The sequence below is a fragment of the Lathamus discolor genome, chromosome 2 (assembly GCF_037157495.1).
Source record: "Lathamus discolor isolate bLatDis1 chromosome 2, bLatDis1.hap1, whole genome shotgun sequence".
NCBI classification, from domain to species: domain Eukaryota; kingdom Metazoa; phylum Chordata; class Aves; order Psittaciformes; family Psittacidae; genus Lathamus; species Lathamus discolor.
Window position 1 is genome coordinate 151,142,335 of NC_088885.1, and position 20,073 is coordinate 151,162,407.

Genomic DNA, 20,073 nt, shown 5'->3' on the forward strand with positions numbered 1-20,073 from the left:
GCCTATGGTATGGTTCAGGTAGAAGTAAGACCATGCCGTAATGAACTTAGGGCACGCAGCATTTTTGGGTAGGTGTCACCTCTGGGCTCAGCACCCTGCTCTCTTTCTTTTAACCAGTAGAAGAGTCAGTTTAGGCTATGAATCACCTGGTCTTTATAGACATTGACTTTAGTATCTCTGTTTGAAACATCTGCTTCTGTAGGATGAGGTGAGCTACAACCTAATTTCAGCTGTCTATATTGACTGTGTCATCAGTAAAGATAAAGGGAGCCTAGCACAAACAGCCAACAACACCAAGCCTTTGGCTGCCTTAGTCCCCAGGATAATTCAAAAGCTGGAGTCAGCTGCCCATATGTCTTTTTAACCAACATCTGGAAGGCTGGCCACTTGCAAGTAGGTTCACAGAAGACACACAAGAAGGAGGCACCTAAGCCACCTAATAAGGAACAGGATGGATACAACTGGGCTTTGATCACAGCCTTCAAGAACTCAAGGGTATCTGTCTCCGTAGCAGACCTGTAATCATGAATGTGTCTCTGGAGGTGGGAACTGAAATCAGCCCTTCATATCCTGTAAAAATGTGATGCCTCCTGTAACATCTGTGCAGTTAGTAGCATTGTGGGAAGGCTCCATGCTCAATTTGTTCTTCTGCCTGAGACCAGGATCTCCAGCCAGTGCTTGTCCTCTCCAGCAGGCCCCTAAGACCACTCTGCAAGGCCTAGGAATTGTTAGTAGTTGCAAAACAATCACGTTAAATCTTCCTTTGTGAAAAACAAAACCAAAACCATAGAGAGCTGTGAATCTAACTCAGATTTTTTTCCAGGGAACATCTGATCCAGTTTAATTCAGTAAGTCCCATTCCAGTCATTAATCTCCAGCCAAATTTTGTTTTCTATTTTATTGCACATTATGATTTACTGCACAGCTCTCTGTTCATTATTAGAGAAGCAGTTGCTCAGATCCTCTTTCTCTTGATCTCCTGATCAGGAAAATGCTGTGCAGATGGGAACAGAAGTAAGACTATTATTCCTGAGAGAACTCTTCCCCAATTACAATACTGTCTGTGAGGGAAATTATGATCTTGCAAATAGCTTCTGCTTCTAAGAAAGACAACATTAACAGCACAAATGAGGCCAGGTTTCCTTACCTCAGGTCTACTGTTTGCTGCAAAAACTGTGCAGTGGCTGACACAATTAATATTGCACAAATATCCTGGGAGGGCTTAAAAATGTTGAAATCTCACATATGTATCTTTCATCCTTAGAAGAACCTGATCTGCCCAGTGCATTCCAGAATGAACCTATTTCCTTACTGGGAAACAACTATCTTGCTTGTTTTTGTCATGCACAGGAAAAGACAAAGCAGAAACATACTTTCTTGTGATAACTACTGTCGAAACCAGAGGGTGTTGCCAGTGTTCACTCACTTGCTGCCTGGTCACTGTGGTCCTTCCTCCTCCATTGTGTTCTATCTGTGGGAACCAGAGCAAAACCCCGCAGTCTGCATCTGGAGCAGGAGCTGGATGAAACTGCTCAGTTGTGGTGTTCATGATCACCACTTTCCTGCTAAACCTGGTAAACTAATATACATTGCAGATGGCTGGAGGTGTTAAGGAGTGAAAGCACTAACTTGCCCTTTCTGGGGATCTGAGTTTCTTTCCCATCTATGTTCACATTCTGGAGAGAACCCAGTGTTTTTCTCTGAGACACAAATTGATTTGTCTTCAACAGTCTGACCCAGCTGATAATTTCTATTTGGAAAGGGCCTTGAATTACAACACCAAATGTTCTGCAGCTCAGGCCTCAGTTACATTGTCCTGCACTGGGAAACTCAAGAGGAAATGCTGAACTCATGTCTACCAAACCCCTATTTAATGGACTGAAATAACTGACCTCACTTTCAAAATGAAATTGAAATAATTTATCCAGGACTTTGTTATGAGCTAAGAGTCTGAATTTTAAGCAACGAGATTTTGAAAATCGCTGATTTAAGCTTTTATTTAAGCTTTTATTTAAGCTTTAGCAAACAAGGTCCTTGCCTGGTATTGCTTGTCTAAGCAAAATGTTGCCACTGTAGTAACAGCCAGCAGTACTATGAAAGCAGTTCTGATGTCAGGATGTTATTATCCCCAGGAAATGCTTTTTGCATTAACATGGTGGTTTAATGGCCTGTGATATTGCAAGAAAGTATTTCTTCCAAGGAGAGAGAATCTAAGTACTACAGTAAATAACAACAGGTGTCTTTCACCTAACTGTTATTGCTTCAAAAGCCACGCTGGTACGTACAGGTTTGCATGAACACTAAGAGGAACTGGGAATGCTGAAACCCCACACATGCAGCCTGAAGATCAAACGCCCATGGAAGCTTTTCCCCAGGTTGTGGTGAGCACAGCACTTCTGTGGAAATTGTCTTATTGCCCCACCGTAGTTGTGGCTTTTTGCTTGGGGAGGAGATAGAGGTTACAGAGCTGCTTTCTTCCAGCCTTCTTCCTGGTTTTACAAAATGTGTAGGAGGACTTGCGACTTCTGTTCCTCCATCTGTCTTGGTTGAGGGGCCTTCAAAGTCTTAGGGGGACACAAGCATGCACAGTGCAATTGCCTCAGCCTCACTCAGAGACCAGGCTGCAAATAAGATAGAATCATAGAACGGTTTGGGTTGGAAAGGACCTTAAGATCATTCAGTTCCAACCCCTCTGCCATAGGCATACCTTCCATTAGACCAGGTTTCTCAAAGCCCCATGCAGCCTGGCCTTGAACACTGTCAGGGATGGGGCATTCACAACTTCCTTGAGCAGCCTGTTTCAGTGCCTCACCATCCCCACAATATGGAATTTCTTCCTTATATTCAACCTAAATCTCCCTGTTATATGTTATATATGTTACTTAAACTCCACTTGAATGATCTAAATTTCCATGATATAAATTCTTTTTTTTCTCCCAGGATGTAAATCACAACATGAATAAGATTCCCTGCAGTGATGAGATGTCCTTCAGCATCCAGCACCATGAAAAAGTGTTGTCTAAGACTCCTTGTTTTCCTTAGAGTCAGGCTAAAACTGGTCTCAGTGGTTGGGGTCATGTTTCCTCTGTGCCTGATCTGTCTAATGGTGCAAATATATAGTAGGAGTTTATTTTTAAGTCTAACTCTCTTGCTCAAGTTGTAGCGATCAGAGGACTTCTGCTTATGTCGATATGACTCATAGGACATAAGCCTATTGAGCCTTGAGAAGGAGTGGCTTAGGCCTTCTGGCTGTTAGGTAAATTAAGCTATCTTAAAATGGGCAGAATCAGTGCTAGAAATGATCCTTTGTGGGAAGGAGGTTTCTGGCTGAAGAGGAACTTTACAGCCAGGCTGTTCTCTGTACTTGAAGGCGTAGGAGTTTTTGATACACCATGTGCATATATATATAATATATATCCCACCCTATAGGGGGGACTGCATAATTACTGAGCTTCCTAGGAACTCTGTGAAGAAGAACATAAATCTCAACAGTCAAGAGATATCTGTAATTCCGACCAGGTGTCAGCTAGGCTATTGTGTGGCTCCAGCATACAAGAGCAAAACATGACTTAACAATCACCTTATTATCCTTGCTCCTGCTGCTACAGGCACCCTTTAATATTCTCAATGGTAAGGAAATGTCTTTCAACTGAGCCAAATCCCATTTGTCTGTCTAAGCAGTGAGAACAAATACCAACTGTAGATCATCTTGGGTCAGAAGTAGATTTTTAACCCCATCCTGGACAACACGTGAATACGGTAACTCCTCAACCACAACATCATGAACATTGAGAAAATAAAAATGATAAAGTTTAAATGACCCGGGAGAGCTGGGATTCTGGCCAAGACCTATCTTACCACTGATTAAATCTGGAGTCAGATTGTGATATTAATTTAGGACAAGTGTAAGATCAGAATTATACCCTGCTGGTAGATAGTAATTTAAAAGCTCTACATTTGATGTAAAATTATGATACCCATTAGTTTTAATAAAATATCTTCAGAAATCATTCTACCAATGTAGAGCTCCTCTCTGTTCATGAATATAGATAACTACTGTATTGTAGGAATTTCTGATCCTGACAAGCTTTGCTAAGTACTCGGCTACTAATTATGAACGGGAATAAAAGGACACCTGCAGAAATAATTATTAAAGGATATGCAACTACAATCTGCCTCTGATCTGACAGATGAAGCTAGTATCCTACCTCAGCAGAAAATGCTATCTTAAGCATTCAATGACAAATATACCATTAGGTAAATGATTACATCAGTAATTAATTTGGGCAGCTACTGAAATGCTTGGATTTTAATGCAGAAGGATAGTAGGTATATAGTTTCACACTAAATTCTATAAAATAAATGTTAGAGTTCTATGATGCTGGTAGAGATCTTATTTACCCACAAATAAATCTGCAATATTTCCACAACATTCAGTTTATAGCACTACTATAAATCACATGGAAGACTAGGATTGGACCATCACAATCAGTAATGATTGAATAGCTGGAAGTTCAGGACAAAATTCCTTTGGTGCATTCGTCCGCCCATTTTTGTCTACCAATTTGTTGTACCCATATAAGCTTTTTTTTTTTTTTTAAATGGATGCTTAAAATGCCTGTTAGTTAAAGCAGAAAAAAGCCTGAAAATCTACATTGCAAATATCTGCAGGACAAGTTCATCCTAGGTATGAGATCTGGCTCAGAAAATTCTCCAGATGAGATCCTGGAATGTTGAGGCCATAATCTGGGGTAATACTGTTACATGTCCTCCCTGTTTGACTCTTACATCCTACATATGTCAGCCACTACTGGAGACAAGATCCTGAAGTGTTGGCTCAGATGATTTCATGTTCTTACACAGAACCATATTATTATGCTAAGGGCTTGGAGTTATGCTGAATCTAGATACCATAAGGCTTGTCCCACTGCCTTGAAACGTCCTGCTGCCTCTCTGGCTGGCAGTTCTGGCCGGAATAAAATCAGTTTTGGCCAACTGCTATAAAAAGGGCATGCAGCCGTGCCAGCTTCGGCAGGAGGCATCTCCCTCTTCTTGCCCCAGCTGTTTGAGGAGCACACCGAACATAGAATCATAGAATAGTTAGGGTTGGAAAGGACCTCAAGATCATCTAGTTCCAACCCCCTGCCATGGGCAGAGACACCTCAGACTAAACCATCCCACCCAAGGCTTCATCCAACCTGGCCTTGAACACCACCAGGGATGGAGCACTCACAACCTCCCTGGGCAACCAATTCCAGTGTCTCACCACCCTAACAGGAAAGAATTTCCTCCTTGTATCCAATCTAAACTTCCCCTGTTTAAGTTGCCTGTATTTTCCATGTACATGCTCCCTTCTTGTTGCTCCACAGATGAACAAGAAAAGGGGAGCAAGCCACACTTCTGCAGTAACTTGCCTGCGGTCACATTGTAATTTAGTGCCGAAAGGTGAAATATCAGGGCTGTTGTTCAGCCACTGACTAAAAGTTGATTTCTTTAATCCCCAGAATGGAGAATAGATATGGAGAAATGCATGTGGCTGCAGGACCATGGGGCACAGTTTGGTTTCTAACTGCAATCCCACCCCATCCCTGTGCCACAAGGCCACAGCTCCAGCCACTGTAACTGAGAGAGAAGACTTGGTAATGCCTTATTTACCCTTTCTCCAGAGCAGGCTGAATTTTCAGCCTTCAGACCACACTCCAGAAGTCATTGGCTTTCCTAGAACAGGGGCTATTTTGGTGATTGCACAGATATGGTATTTTTACCTGCTGAGTTACAAAAGAGGCTTGCAGCAGGGTGAAGAAGTTTAATTGCGCTATTTTATTTGTGTAATGAACACTTAGGAACATGTCTGTTTGTAGCCAAGGAAAGGTTCTCCTAATCACAGACTGAGAATACACTGGAAATGGATGGAAATTAAAAGCTCATGACCTTTGGGAGTCACAAACCACTTGCAGAATGTCTCACAGGCATCTCCTCCCATGGGGAAATGTTGCAATGTTCAGTTTTAGTGGTTTCCTTAAGCCCAAAATTCGTTAGAACTGGATATTAGTATAGCCCCATGGCTCTGTGATAACAAGTGCTGTGGCACCATGCGGCGTTGGTATCTTTACTCCCACAAGCGCAGATGCACGTGGGCTCCCTCCAGCCTTTCCTCCTTGCCCAACAGATTCAGGTTTGGGGGATAGAAGAGCTTGAATGCGGCATTTTACCACCCTGAGGAGGGTTTCTCCTTGCTGGCCCTCTGGAGCCTGGTCTCCAGCCCCATGCTGCCTGTCTGCCACCACATCCTTTGGGGATCACCCAGTGGTCTCAGACACGCTCAGCTTCGTGGTAAAGCTTCTCCAATTTGTTTGTTATTATTACTCAAGCTTTATTTGTGAAAGCTGTGTGCTGAAATGCCCTCCCCTTCATCACCACCCCTTTTCTCTCTGTTTTGTTTCTTGCCCTGACACACCAGATAAAGACACAAGACAGGAGGTGGGGAACATCTGGCCCTGGCTTCAGAGCATTGGCAAGAAGAGAAACTCCTAAAGTCAGGGGGTTTTTCCCTCTTCACAGGACCTTGCTGTGGGATGTTCAGCGCTTCCGCTCTCCCTAACACAATTACAGTCTGCGAACGTTTAAAGGCAGTTTCTTTTGAGTTAGCCACATGCTTCAAATTGTTATGTGGTTAACCGCGGAGAACAAACCCCCACACAAATACCTATGGATCAACTTGCTCGAGCCAGGGTGGTAGCGGTGGGGGTGGAAGGGGAGGGGGGAGGCTTCCTCATTTTGCTTTTGATGAGAAGAAAATTGTGTTTTCTTTTTACTTTTCCAAGCTGCCAGGAGCCACCACACTGCGGTGCGCTCTGGTTGGTGCCATTTGAGCATTTGTTCAGGTTTACTGCTGATGAAAGGAGCCTTGTTCGACAGCCGTGGCCATGCACAGCACAGGCCACATCCTTCACTGGTGTAAATCTAGCTTGTTCCGTGAATGGGAAGCGAAAACACGACCTCCTTTCCATGCCTGCCGTGCAAATGCTGAGCTGGGGGAAGGCTCCTGCTCTTTGACATTGCCCTATCCCATGTCCCTTAACTCTTATAAAAGAGGAATAGCTTTCTGCTGACTCACAGAGACAGATGGATTTTGTTAATTCCAGCCGAGATAGAGGAGAATACACAAAAAGCATCGCTGCCTCTGGGGGGCCAAATTTAAGATTCATCTGAAGTTTATTTTCATTTATATAGTGGTGGATTAAAGACTCTACAAGGTGGCTCGAAGAGTCGTGAAGGAAAAGTTGCAATCCAAATGTGATCTGCTTTACTTAGGTATGAAACCAAATCACATTCTTTGCTTTTTGAGGAAAATGGTGTGAAATGGAGGGTCTAAAAGCTTTGGATGTGGGGAGCAGTTTCAGAGAAAGTGGCTCAGTTCCTCTGGTCCATTTATCATGTGAGCAGAGAAACATCACTGTCTGTGTGAAGTTAGCCCTGCAGGACTCTATACCTGTCAAAATTGTTTATCCATACTTGCCAACAACAGCAAGGAAGGCAGGAGGACTGACAGTCGTGATGGTGAATGAGTTGGACACATGGAGTAAGGGCACATGAGTTGAAACTCCTCACTGGTGCAGAAAGGGAAAAAGAGGGAGGGAGAGAATAAAGCTTGAAGTCTAATCTGAAAGAGTTTAATGATGCAGCTGGTTACAGGGAAAATGACCTTTTGCAGAACTTATTCATGGGCAGCTGGGTAGGTAGGTCTTAGTGGTCAGTTAGACCTCACACTGGTGATGGTTCAGAAGTAAATGCCAGCAGAAACATCTACTGGGGGATATTGGCACATTAACATTATTGTCCATGGTTAGCTGAGTTGGAAATATTGCACTTAAATAATTCAAAACTAATGTCATAATCACTTATTAATGGACTATTTAGTGCTTGGTATAGCTATATGAAGAGGTATGAAAAATTCCCAGTCTAAATCAAGCAGAACTTTAATCCTATGTGAGAGCCATAAGGACAAAAAAGAAAAGGGGGGGGGGGGGAGGGGGCAAAAGGGGGAGGGAAGGGAATTCAGGTTTATAAAAAGAAACATGTACACAATGAGTTGAAGGTTGTGCTTCTGCACTTCCTGGTCTGGGTGTGAGCAGAAGAGGATATACTAAAATACCACCAGAAAAACTATTCCCACAGCATTTCCAACCTGACTGTAACCAGAAAGTTCTGACTGTCCTGCAAAAAAGGGGGAAGAAACCCCGCAACCGGCCCAGTTGCAAGCATCCTGCTCATTGGAAAGCCAACATAATTCCTAAAACCAGGAGATTTAGATAGACATAGAGAAGTCTTTGTATTTCCACTGAGTCCTCATTTGTACTCTGTATCTTCTGCAGTTCACTGATCCTTGGTGACATTTCATCTCTTCTGCCAGCTTTGAGAAGAGCACATTTCTGTTATAGCTGGATTAGTCGCATCCATGACCACAGACCACCAAATTGCATGTTAAATGCAAGGTCGGGCACCGTGGTCCACTCTAATTCGGGTGAGGGGCCCCTTGTTATCCCTGCCAACCCCCTACAATGAAAGTAAACACTTACATACACAGCAAGAACTGACATCTCAATGTATAAAATGCCTTCAGCTTCAGCATTTCCTTATGTTAATAATTAAAGTTGGCTCTCTGCAGGCTTGCAGGCAGAGAAGACATCATGAGTTTGGTGTGGCTGGTCTCAGAAAAACCTTCCACTGATACCAAAGAAAACCTTGAAGAGCAGCAGGATCACATTCAAAAGTTTGTGTGGAAAGCCTGCACACCAGGCCATTAGTTTAAAACTTCAGATTTGGAAGCTCTGCAAAGAATTTGGAAAACAGATCTTTCCCTTTACTGGTATAAAATAGGAGTGTAGTCTGTCCTGCTAAACCCCAAGAATTTAAATGTTAAAGTCTCTTGACTGACATGCAGTATTAAACACAAGTATTCAGGACATATGCAATAGTCTAAGGAAAATAAGGGCTGAAGTAAAATTACTGTAGAAAGCTGGTTTTCCTATAGATGTTTCCTAAGAACTAAGCAATTTCTGAACTAATCTTTTTGCCTTAAAATTAGAGAATTGAATCTCTGGAGCAGCCCCAAGGAGCAGTTTAGGAATGTTCAGTGCAACCACAGCCTCCAGCTATGGGACAGAACAAAAGTTGCAACAGTGATGATGCTTTATCTGCCCCATCTTACTCCATCAACACTTCCATGGGTGCCAGCAGTGAAATTTGCTTTAAGGAGTTCTGAAGACTTTTTCTGTTTCAAATGCTGAGTCACTGACTTCAAGACTGGTCAACTTGTTGCATTTGTGACCGTGGTTTAACTAAACCCACCTAAGGCTAACAATACCATCATGGACTCTTGCATCCAAAAATGAATCTAAAACCTTAGCTGAGCCTCATGTCTGGATGCAGCTCTCCAGTTTATTCAGAGCAGCAGAGCACTCAGCACTTTCCCTCCAACAGAAAGCCCCTTTCTGGCCTCCCGGAACACTGCTGCATGAAATACGTTGTCACTCCTACTGCAAAGTTATTTAAGAGACAAGAAGAGAAATAGTTGGCACAGAGATTCTTCTTAAAACTTAAATCTAGATCAACAATAAACCATAAAAGGCCAAGGAAACATGCAAAGGTACTTGCAAAACTTATTTTTCTTTTGAGTTTTGCTGAGATCGAGACATTGCAGTTTGTTCAGTGTGGGCCCCATTCTGCAAGTCTTTTATTACATGAGCTCTTTTTAGAGTCACTGAGGTTGCTTACGTGAGTAAAAGTTACTTATATGAGTAAGGACTTGCAAAATGTGGCCTTATACATTTTGCTACACTAATGTTTACCTAGAAGTTATCTGGGCTGTAGAACAGTGTGCTTTTAGGAATTAAAAGTGGACTTTAGTTGTTTTCTTTGGAAAAAGTTCTAACTTCAGCGTCACCCATCTGCTTTTTGCAGTCTGCTCAGCAGCCACATTGAATGGACGTGCTCAGCCTTTGTTCCTGTTTCAGAGCTGCTCATTAACAACCACACTCAGCCCCAACACACTGCAACTCACCAGGACGCGTGCAGTCTGAATTCCCATTCCAGTCTTGGTCCTCAAACCTAAGGCCATTATTCCATCTCAGACTAAAACATATTCTCCCATGGGCAGCTGAGAAAAGAGCATGTTTCTTCAGGTTTTCTTGCCACAAAAAGGTAAAACAAAGTGAAATAAAATAAGAATAATAAAAAAGGAAATCCAGTGGACGGCGATTCCCAGAGTTCTGGAGTCTAACAGTGTTGATTTGCATCCATAAATGTCCTGACCGGTGAGGAGACACAGGCACTACAACTGGAAAGAGAGCAGGAAGGAAAACCTACCATGTGAGCAAAGCTAAAAAAAAAAAAGAAGGGGGAGAAAAAAGGGGGGAGAGAGAAAAGGGTTTGCTCAGTGGACAGCACTTGGGCTGATAGCAGGGATTTCAGGAAATCCAAACACTCAGACAGGAAATCTGAACACTGGATAAACACGCCATAATCTCCACAGATACAGTTAACGTGCTGCGTCTCCTGTTAACCCTTAGCCTGCCCATGGCTGAGGCTGAAATCAGATCTGCAATGCCTGGAAACACAAGCTGCCCGGGGGGCTCCAGCGTCTGAGCAGCAGCCTGTGTTCCACCCTGCCCACTCCTTCCCTTGCTGCTCCTGCAGGGATAATTCCCTCCCTTTATTTCTACATAAAAAGTGATGCTTTAGTTAAAAAGGATATGATTTTCCTCCTCTGAGAAGGAGATAATACTGCACCCAGAGCCCTGCAACAGCAGGGCTACCTGCCTGAACTCCTGTGTGTCACCAACCCTGGGTACGTGGTGGTCCTGAATTAGTTTTACTTGGTTTTCCCCCTCTTGTTTTGCTGTAACACAAGATGTATATAGCTGTCTGTGGGACACTTGCATGGTTCCAGTGATGATTTACTCCAGGGCTGGTACAGCAGGATTTGGGGGGCACCTTAGAATTTAGAGGGGGAGACTTCTTAAAGGAACAGGGGAGTTTGGAAACACCCTTTATACCCTTTTGCCAAGGAACTGATGATCAAATTCTGTGGTCCCTAGAAAGATTAAGATGAAGTTTGTTTGGTTAGTTGTTTCTGGAATATAAACATTGCTTTTTGTGTCTTAAGTCCACATTATTAAAAGCACCAATTAACATTTCATAATTGATTTCTTCTGTATAATCTACCTTGGTTAAACTATTCACGTAAACTCTTAGCTAGTTCCAATAGCAAGAAGAAGCAGAAGTATTTTATAGAGCTGACCTCTTGCTCCCACAGATGTAATTAGTACAGTGAAGTTTACCTAAGAGTTGTCCAATTTAAATCCATAAGACTACAAGCACACACACAGTCAATCCCTTGCATGTGTGCAGGATGGGGACTTCACAGTGTGTTCTGTAAGAGGACAGTTGCAGGCTTCACTGCTTTTCAGAGGTTATTGACTCCTAAGGCAAGGGCCTGCTTCCAAAAACAATGTTATTCTCTTCAAATTGACTTTTCAGGACAGTCCTGCCTAAAGCATGTTGGAAATAAAATGCTATGTCTTTAGATTTTCTGGTTCTCCTAGGACTTCATAGTAATAAAAAAATGATGAAAATTAGTAGCTTGAATTTCACTTGGCCACTTGCTGGTGGAAGTAATTAGACACAGAGGTAATATCCACCAACTGGTGCCTTTGCTTAAGGCATTGGCAAATTAGCTCATCTGAAATAGCTTTCACGTAAATGCCGCATGCAATATTAACCTATATCATCACATTAAGGTACCCACTAGGAACAAAGTAGGAGCACTATAGGAAAAGGCTTCCTTCAGCACTTTCTACTACTTAAGGTGTGTTTCTGCATATTGTTTCAAAGACAGAAGCTCTGGCAAACCAACATTGCTTAGCGCATTCTCTGGAAGTGGCCAAGCATGGAAATCATGCCTGGTCCAATGAGACAGGTTGTGTTGGCCAAGCAACACCATGGGGAGCCTGGCAGCAGAGATGGGGAGGGAGACAGGGATTTTGGGGCATCCCTGCCTCAGGAAATCTCCTCTGGTCTCCAGCCCAGTTCTGAGTCAGGAAACACAGAATCATAGAACAGTTTGGGTTGGAAAATACCTTTATATCATAGAACCACAGAACCACAGAATCATAGAATAGTTAGGGCTGGAAAGGTCCTTAAGATTATCCAGTTCCAACCCCCCTGGACACCTCACACTAAACCATCTCACCCAAGGCTCTGTCCAACCTGGCCTTAAACACCAAGGATGGAACATTCACAGCTTACCTGAGCAACCCATTCCAGTGCCTCACCACCCTAACAGGAAAGAATTTCCTCCTTATATCCAATCTAAACTTCCCCTGTTTAAGTTTGAACCCGTTACCCCTTGTCCTGTCACTACAGTCCCTAATGAAGAGTCCATCCCCAGCATCCCTATAGGCCCCCTTCAGGTACTGGAAGGCTGCTATGAGGTCCCCATGCAGCCTTCTCTTCTCCAGGCTGAACAGCCCCAACTTCCTCAGCCTGTCTTCATACGGGAGGTGCTCCAGTCCCCTGATCATCCTCATGGCCCTCCTCTGGACTTGTTCCAGCAGTTCCATGTCCTTTTTATGCTGAGGACACCAGAACTGCACACAATGCTCCAAGTGAAGTCTCATGAGAGCAGAGCAGAGGGGCAGGATCACCTAATATCACTACTCCCTACTCACTACTCACTTAATATCATTTAGTTCCACCCCCTGCCATGGGCAGGGATGCATTCCACTAGATGAGGTTGCTCACATTCACATCCAACATGGCCTTGAACACTCTTTCAGGTTGGATCCTCACAGTCCCAGCCATTCTTTTGCTGTGCTTTCAGGATGCATAAGGCTGGTGATGGAGGTTGGTTCCTATGAGCGTGGCCAGGGTGCTGCTGACAGCATCTGTGCAAATAGCTGGTAGAACAAAGGCTTGGCTTTACAGGCATGAAGTCATTCGCCTTGCCTAGCATGTGCTACATGAAACAAATACCAAATGGTTGTTTGATGATGTCAGGAGGGAACTGGTGGAAAAACAAGAAAAAATTAAAACATGTCAGAGTTGGACTTTTCTTCCCCTTCTTGTTCCATGTGCTTTGCCAATGAGCTATTTCAGTTATTTACTTTTTTCCATAGAAGTTCTTCTGTTGTCACGGTTCTTTTCACCTTCCCTTTTCTTGTGTTTTCACCTTAGTGCCACTCTTTCCAGTAGCAAAAGGAAAGCAAAAATAGAGGAAAAGAATAAAGTACAGCCTCTGCTTTCCAGTATAACTGGAAAAAAAAATACTCATAAACCCTCAAAATACACATTTTGAAAAAGAAACGCCCTTTGAGAGACTTTTCATTTTAAAACATTCGAGGAGCTGTAGCAAAAAAGGAGCTGGGGAAGTGGGATATAATTTATTGCTACTAACATCTGCTGTAAATCAGTTAGAGGTAGGCAAACATTCCCTGCCAGGGCACAGCTAGGTCAAGGTGAGAGGGGATAAAGCAATAATTAAAAAGGCCAGTGTCCTCCAGCTACCTTCAATGGGCTGTAAGCAGAAGAGCAAGTGCCTGCTGCAAATAGGGTTTGTTCCTAGAAAAATTCAAAAGAGAGGGAAGAAATCATTGGTACTTTCAGTGGAAAACTGCCAGTGTATGAAACAACTCCAACGATTTCCATACAGACCCACAACAAGCGTTGTACATTTCTGGTTTCCTAGTTAAAAAGAAGTTGAAAAAAGGTTGTGCTTCCTGTGACAATTTTCATTTGATGAGAAGTTTCTTCTGAAAAGCTTTACAAAAAGGTGTCATTATCAGTCTTGGTAAAAGATGAGAACAGGACAGCATAGCAGGTAGAATAATAAAGCTGACAAGAAAACCCCATACAGAAACATTTGAGCAGAAATGGGGTAGAGAGACAACTTCAAACCCAGGCCAGCAGGGCTATCAAAGCTGAACACTGGATAAAGATTCCTGAAAGGGCACAGCAGCTGCGAAAAATCCACCATCACCTGAGGAGAAAAGCCTCACTCAGAACAGATGTGAAGATGCTTGATTTTAAATTGGAAAAATCCCCTCCACTACATCCACCCTTGATGTATCCACAGCAGCAGAGCTTTCTGCTCGCTTGCTCCATCTCCCCGGGATGTACTTTTCTGTAGTCCTAGAGCTGATAATGAAATTCTCACTTTTTTCCTCGGAGAACTCTATAGCTACTGAATTAAGACAAATTAGTTCATTAAAGATTAAAAGGGTTTAGTTATGCATGTGAGGGATAAAGCATATGAAATGATAATTGAGATGGTGAACAAAATGCTCAAGAAGGACTTATCATTAACAGAGCCCCAACCTCTGTTATTTTCTGCGGTTCAATGACAAGCCTTATTGTTAAGATGACTTTTTTTCCCAGTATAGATTTGAAACAAAGATCAGTTCTTTAGTTTTCACCTCCTGCTTACTGCATTTGGAGAAGGCTTCAACAGAACAGTTAAAACATTTGGTAAAAGAAATGGCAGGTCCCAATTTTATCATTCTTCACCCTTCAGTCACCCTGAGGCTTTACATCCTTGAAAAATATGACTTAATATATTCACATGAAACTAATTTACTTTCCCTTTAGAGCATGGCCAGCCCTGTGTGCTCAGCAATCCCAGACCTCTCAGTAGCTACCAGAAACTGGATGCCAGAGAAATACGGCAAAACACTTGAACAAAGTTCCCCATTCACACTGTGGCTCTATCTGGATTTACAACATATGCTAAAACTTAGCGAACATTAGAGAAAATGAGTAGAAAAAAACAACCAAAAGGATTTCATAAACACTGACATAACTTCGCATAAGCTATAAACACTGTTTTTTCCTCACAAAAATGAAGTAATTAGCTGGTTTAGAGACTTCTTGCTGCATTACAAAACATCTCTCTTTGTGCACTGGCTTTTAATGTTAATGCTTGCTTGGAGATGCCTGTCACTTTTTTGACTGGTGCAGTCAAGGAGGTTTACTTTTGAGATCAGCATGCCTGCTGGCAGTGAGGCCTTAGGAAAAGCACCGAGCTCCGTTCAGTCAGCAGCAAACCATTTGTTCTGACATTGCACAAGAAACGTTGCCACTTTCCTCACTGTTCATTCAGTGAAATACAGCAGAAGCTGTGTTCTAACAGGTTTAACTACATGTTTGTACATTTATTAAGCAAATAGCACCTCTTGATGATACAGAAAGGTCCAGGCATTAGAAACTGCTTTGACAAGGAGCACTTGACCCTTGGTGGCAACTCTTCTGTACCAATGTGCAGGATGCTGAGCACACTTCATTTTCAACTATTTTTATGGATTTATAGTGTTTATATTTTTCAATAGGAAAACAAAATCCTCTCCTTTTCATTCTTCCTTGTTGCAATGGCAAAAAAGGGGAGTTCTTCCCTAGTCCGCTTTTTCTCCCTCAATCTTGTCTTTCTGAGGTCGCACGTGAAAAGGCGAAACCAAAGACATGTCCAAACAAGTTTTCTAACCAGCTCTGCTCAAAATATACTGTAGAGAAATATAATCAGTAAAGGGCACTAAGGAAAACAACTGTCACCTAAAGATGTCCCCATGGTGTGAGTGTAGCTGCTGGCTTCATCATTTGCCAGAGATACGTGGAAACTCCAGATAACGTTCAGGGACAGCTGTAAGCTGAATTATTCACTACAGACACCAGCAGCAATGCAATGCTGCTGTGTGGGGAAAAGGCTGAAACTTGAATTTCTGAGCATCTCTGCACTGTTGTCTATAGATTTTCATGCCACCAGTTGTGTTGAAAGGGCTGGACTAGGAGGACACCTTGGACATGCTGTGAGCATCACACCAGTCTTATTCTCCTTTTGCCATCAAAGTCTTCCTCATCTTCCTTTCTAAAAGCAGGTGGAAAAGATGCCTTTTTCAGTGTGTTGTCATTGGTTTGTGGCAGAAAATTTAAATGACAAACAGAGCAGATGAATTGCAGACATTAATAACACTGTGACGAACTCCCAGATGATCGCCAGATTGGTTTAGCAATTATGTTTTTTTTAAGAGAAATGTAAGCTTCTCATGATCTGAGTATTTGGAAGTCACATAAGCAATAATTTTAAACATTTTTTACAAATGAAGACTAGATGCATGCATAAAAATTAGTGCTAAAATTCTTGTCAATCCCTTATCACATGGAGCCGAACATTTAAAATGATGGAAGTCGTAAGACTTGTCATAGACACGTGAGGGTCAGCACTGTTATAAATGCTGCGAACTTCACCGACTGCATGCAAAAGCTGTATGAAGGGAGTTTCAGTGGGGTCTGGAAAAGAAAAGGCCACAGGAAAACAAAGAAATATTTCTCCTTCCAGTTGCAGCTCTTGGAAGCAGGTGATGACTGTAATAGCAACATGTGTACAACAAGGAAAATAAACTCAAAGCCAGTTTTTTCCCCATGACTGTAATCTTTTAGGCCTTTAGGTTTTTATGCGTATGCATGTGTGTGCATAGTCAAAATGCAAACCCTCAAATGATGATGAGGAAACAGGACTGAGAAACAAAGCAGAAGGGTAAAATGCAAGCCTGGCCTCTTATGGTGCTGAAGTATGTAGACGAGAATGAGATGGCCCAGCAGGAGTCTGGAACTGCTGCAGAAAGATGGAACTTTTGCAGGGAGAAGATAGTGGGGAGTAGGCGGCAGGATTGCCTCCATTAGATCAAATTAACCAGAAAGTGCTGCATTCCATGCTCAGAAGGGCTGCAGCTCCTGTCCTCAACTACGAATGCACCTGGGACCATTACCAAGAGGTCTGATGGCTCTTGGGTAGAAGATGCGGTGATGACTCTGTCACAGAAGGACTACAGCACTTCCCCAGAGGAGGAATGGGCTCTGCAAGTATCTCATTTCCATATTTCTCCCCATTACATCACTGTTCTGGCTGGCTATGTTCTGGTTATAGGCTTCTGCTTGGGAGAGGCTCCTTCAGGTCTTCTGCAGGAGGTGGTGGCTGCCTTCATCCCACTCTCACTTGCTGCGAGTCCCTTCACAAGTGTTCACTGGCTGAAGCACTAATCCTGGCGCAGTAAGGGTATCTCACTTGTGCTCTGCCATGTTATCATCAGCGGTTTCAAACACTGCAGCATTATGCTGACCACACATCTGTTTCAGGGCTACAGAGAACATCCATGAAGGAGGGTTATATGACACCAAGCATGAATTAGCTCTCTTTTTGAATTGCTTTTCTTGGGTTAAATATCTTGATTTCCTACCTTTTAATTGTGGCACACACTGCCTCACTAGCTTTGTGCTTCAGTAGGTACCCATATCTCCTGGTGCTCAGGGCAACCACACAGCAGTGTTTAAGCAGCGCTTTTCATACAAATGAGGAATTGTTAATTTTCCTCGTGTGGAGGTCATATGGGTGATCTGTTATTCAATCTGTGGTTACTCATTGACCAAAGGGCAGGGGTTTATAACCTATTCCTAACACCCTAACACCTTCCAACCAGCCTTTCTGCTGCCTGGGGCCTAGAGCATTCTCTGCCCCAGTGGTGCCCATAAAGTTTGATGTGGCTTACCTCTTCTGATCCCTCTCCAGTCCTAGGAAGCTGTTAATGAAGATTCATTAAGAAGATTCATGGATAATGCTGAGAGCAAGCTCTTACACTGGCCTTGGTCAACTCATCCAGCAAGGTGGGGATTGGTCTCTTTTTCCAGGTAACGAATGATAGCACAAAAGGAAACGACCTGAAGTTGCACCAGGGGACATTTAGACTGTATATTAGGAAAAATTTCTTCACTGAAAGGGTTGTCAAGCACTGGAACAAGCTGCCCAGGGAAAGGGCTGAGTCACTATTCCTGGAGGTATTTAAAAGACGTGTAGAAGTGGTACTTAGGGACATGATTAATGGTGGACTTGTCAGTGTTAGGTTTACAGTTGGACTTGACAATCTTAAAAGTCTTTTCCAACCTAAATGACTCTGTGATTCAACGATCCTATGATTCTATGAAATGATTCCTATTATGAAGTCTCAACCTCTCCTGATGCAGCTTTGAACCATTCCCATGTGCCCTTGTCACTGGATACCAGTGAGAAGAGCTCATCACGTTCCTCTCCACTCCCCCTCCTCAGAAAGCTGTAGAGAGCAATGAGGTTGCTCCTCAGCCTCCTCTCCTCCAAACAAGACAAGCACAAAGTCCTTAGCCCCTCCTTCTAATAGGGCATGTCTTCCAGCCCCACCACCAGATTATTTGTCCCTCCAGATGCATTCATGTACCTTAATATGCTTTTTAAATTGTGAGGCCCAGAACTGCACATAGTCAGATGCAAGCTTGAGCCCTAAATAAGTCAACACAGAGGCACAAAGGTACGCCTGCCTCAATTCTCCACGTACAAATGGGGATAACCACAATTTATGACCTTACAACACATGACATAGGTATGCTACAGGTCACAGGTTGCGCAGGATGGGATTTGTAAGGGCTAAGCATGAGCTTTAAGGATTGGATGCTATCGAATCTTTCTACTGTTATGGCTCTAGTGGTCAAATTAGATTCTTGGATTCTTCAGTGTATAAGAAACTAAAGAAAATTTCATAAAGGCAGAGTGGATGACGTCAGTTTTCCTTCCCTTGCTTCAACATTTTATACACATTCAATAGGAAAGCTTGGTTTTGTCTCATAAAATGTACAAGAAGTTTAGAAGGAAGTAACATTCCTGTCTGGGGGAGCTCCAAATTAAACGATTTCTAAAATGGGCCTGAAATCAAGAGCTGCTGCTCTTTGCTGCGTGAAAAAGGAGAGGAATATTAACTTCTGTGGGAGGAGGAGCTGTACCTTAAAGAAGTTGCTGTTGAATGCAAAGCTGGTATGGAAAGCTCAGATAATTGCAAACACATGTTCCTGGCTGCAGGCGTGCAGCACACAAACTGCAGAAGAAAAATAATAATAGAAAAGAGTTAGAGTATTTGAAAATATGAGAAATCAACGTTTTACAACTTGTTAATGGTGACTCCACCTGAAATATTGTTTCGCTTTGCTATTAGCCTCAAGAACATAAATATATTGGGAGACTTTCTCGTGTACACCAACTTCATGGTAAAAATAGAGATCCTGAATATGTTGGATGGTAGTATTACATAAGGAGAATATTTTAGTAAACTCTCTGAGCAAAGATGACTCATAATGATACAGATGAATACTTTATTTTAAACATAAAATGTTGTGAATTACTTAGCACCTAAAAATAACACGCCCCCTTCTAACTTTCAATGAACTGTGTTGACGTTGCAGGAGTTTCTAACTTTTCCAGCACAGCAAATCATCCCTCTTTTGTAGTCTGTTAACGCAAATATCTCTTTTCAGGCCAAAGCTTTGGAACCAAAGCACACATAAACCCCCTCACACCCACACTCCTTTCAGTTTGCAGCTTTTTGTTCCTCTCTTCTCCCTTCTCGGGTAGTAAAAGCCACAGGAGGAAGGAAAGGCTGTGAAAATATGCACAAAAAAGTGAAAATTCAATGTATACTGTAGGATACTGTATGCCATAGCCATGCTGCAGAGGAGCATTGATTGGTCACTGAAAGCTGTGTGGGCAGAGCTGTGGCAAACCCGCCTCTTCCCCATTCTTTGGCCACTAAGTTTCTTCCCATCCCTGTTGGATATGTGGATATGTGTTTGTCTCTCCTTGAATCATCCCTGATTTTCCCTTCCTCTCAGCAGGGGTGAATTTTGCAGCTCTCAGATATCTGTGCACTGGCTCAGTTGTCATCTAGATCAGCCCTGATTGGCTCTGGGTTGGCATATCCTATGTACCAAGGGTGCATTGCTCATCGAAACCTAGATTTGTCTGGATATATGCTGGTTTTCAAAGATGTGAAAGCTACATCTGTCTGAAAAGCCATTTCACTGCCAAATTTCAAATTCTTCTAATGGAGGAAAAGAATGAAATTTCGTGAACAAGGCCTCCACAGTCCTGTAACATGGAGGCGTGGAAAAGAGGTGGAAAAGGAGCTTTCCCTGTAACTCCATCATCTCAAATGACTCAAGCTTTTAAGC

At 42.8% G+C, this 20,073-nt stretch overlaps 1 protein-coding gene across 2 annotated transcripts in view; it reads right to left on the bottom strand.

Moving 5' to 3' along the window:
* ASAP1 (ArfGAP with SH3 domain, ankyrin repeat and PH domain 1) overlaps positions 1–10,331 on the bottom strand; it is a 150,582-nt gene extending 140,251 nt beyond the window's left edge. The window contains exon 1 of one of the 2 annotated variants that reach the window (XM_065668961.1): positions 10,064–10,331. The gene's annotated coding sequence lies outside the window, so the exon portion shown is untranslated. The remainder of the gene's footprint in view (positions 1–10,063) is intronic. The other variant, XM_065668959.1, reaches the window with a different exon arrangement.
* Between the last annotated feature and the right edge of the window lie 9,742 nt (positions 10,332–20,073).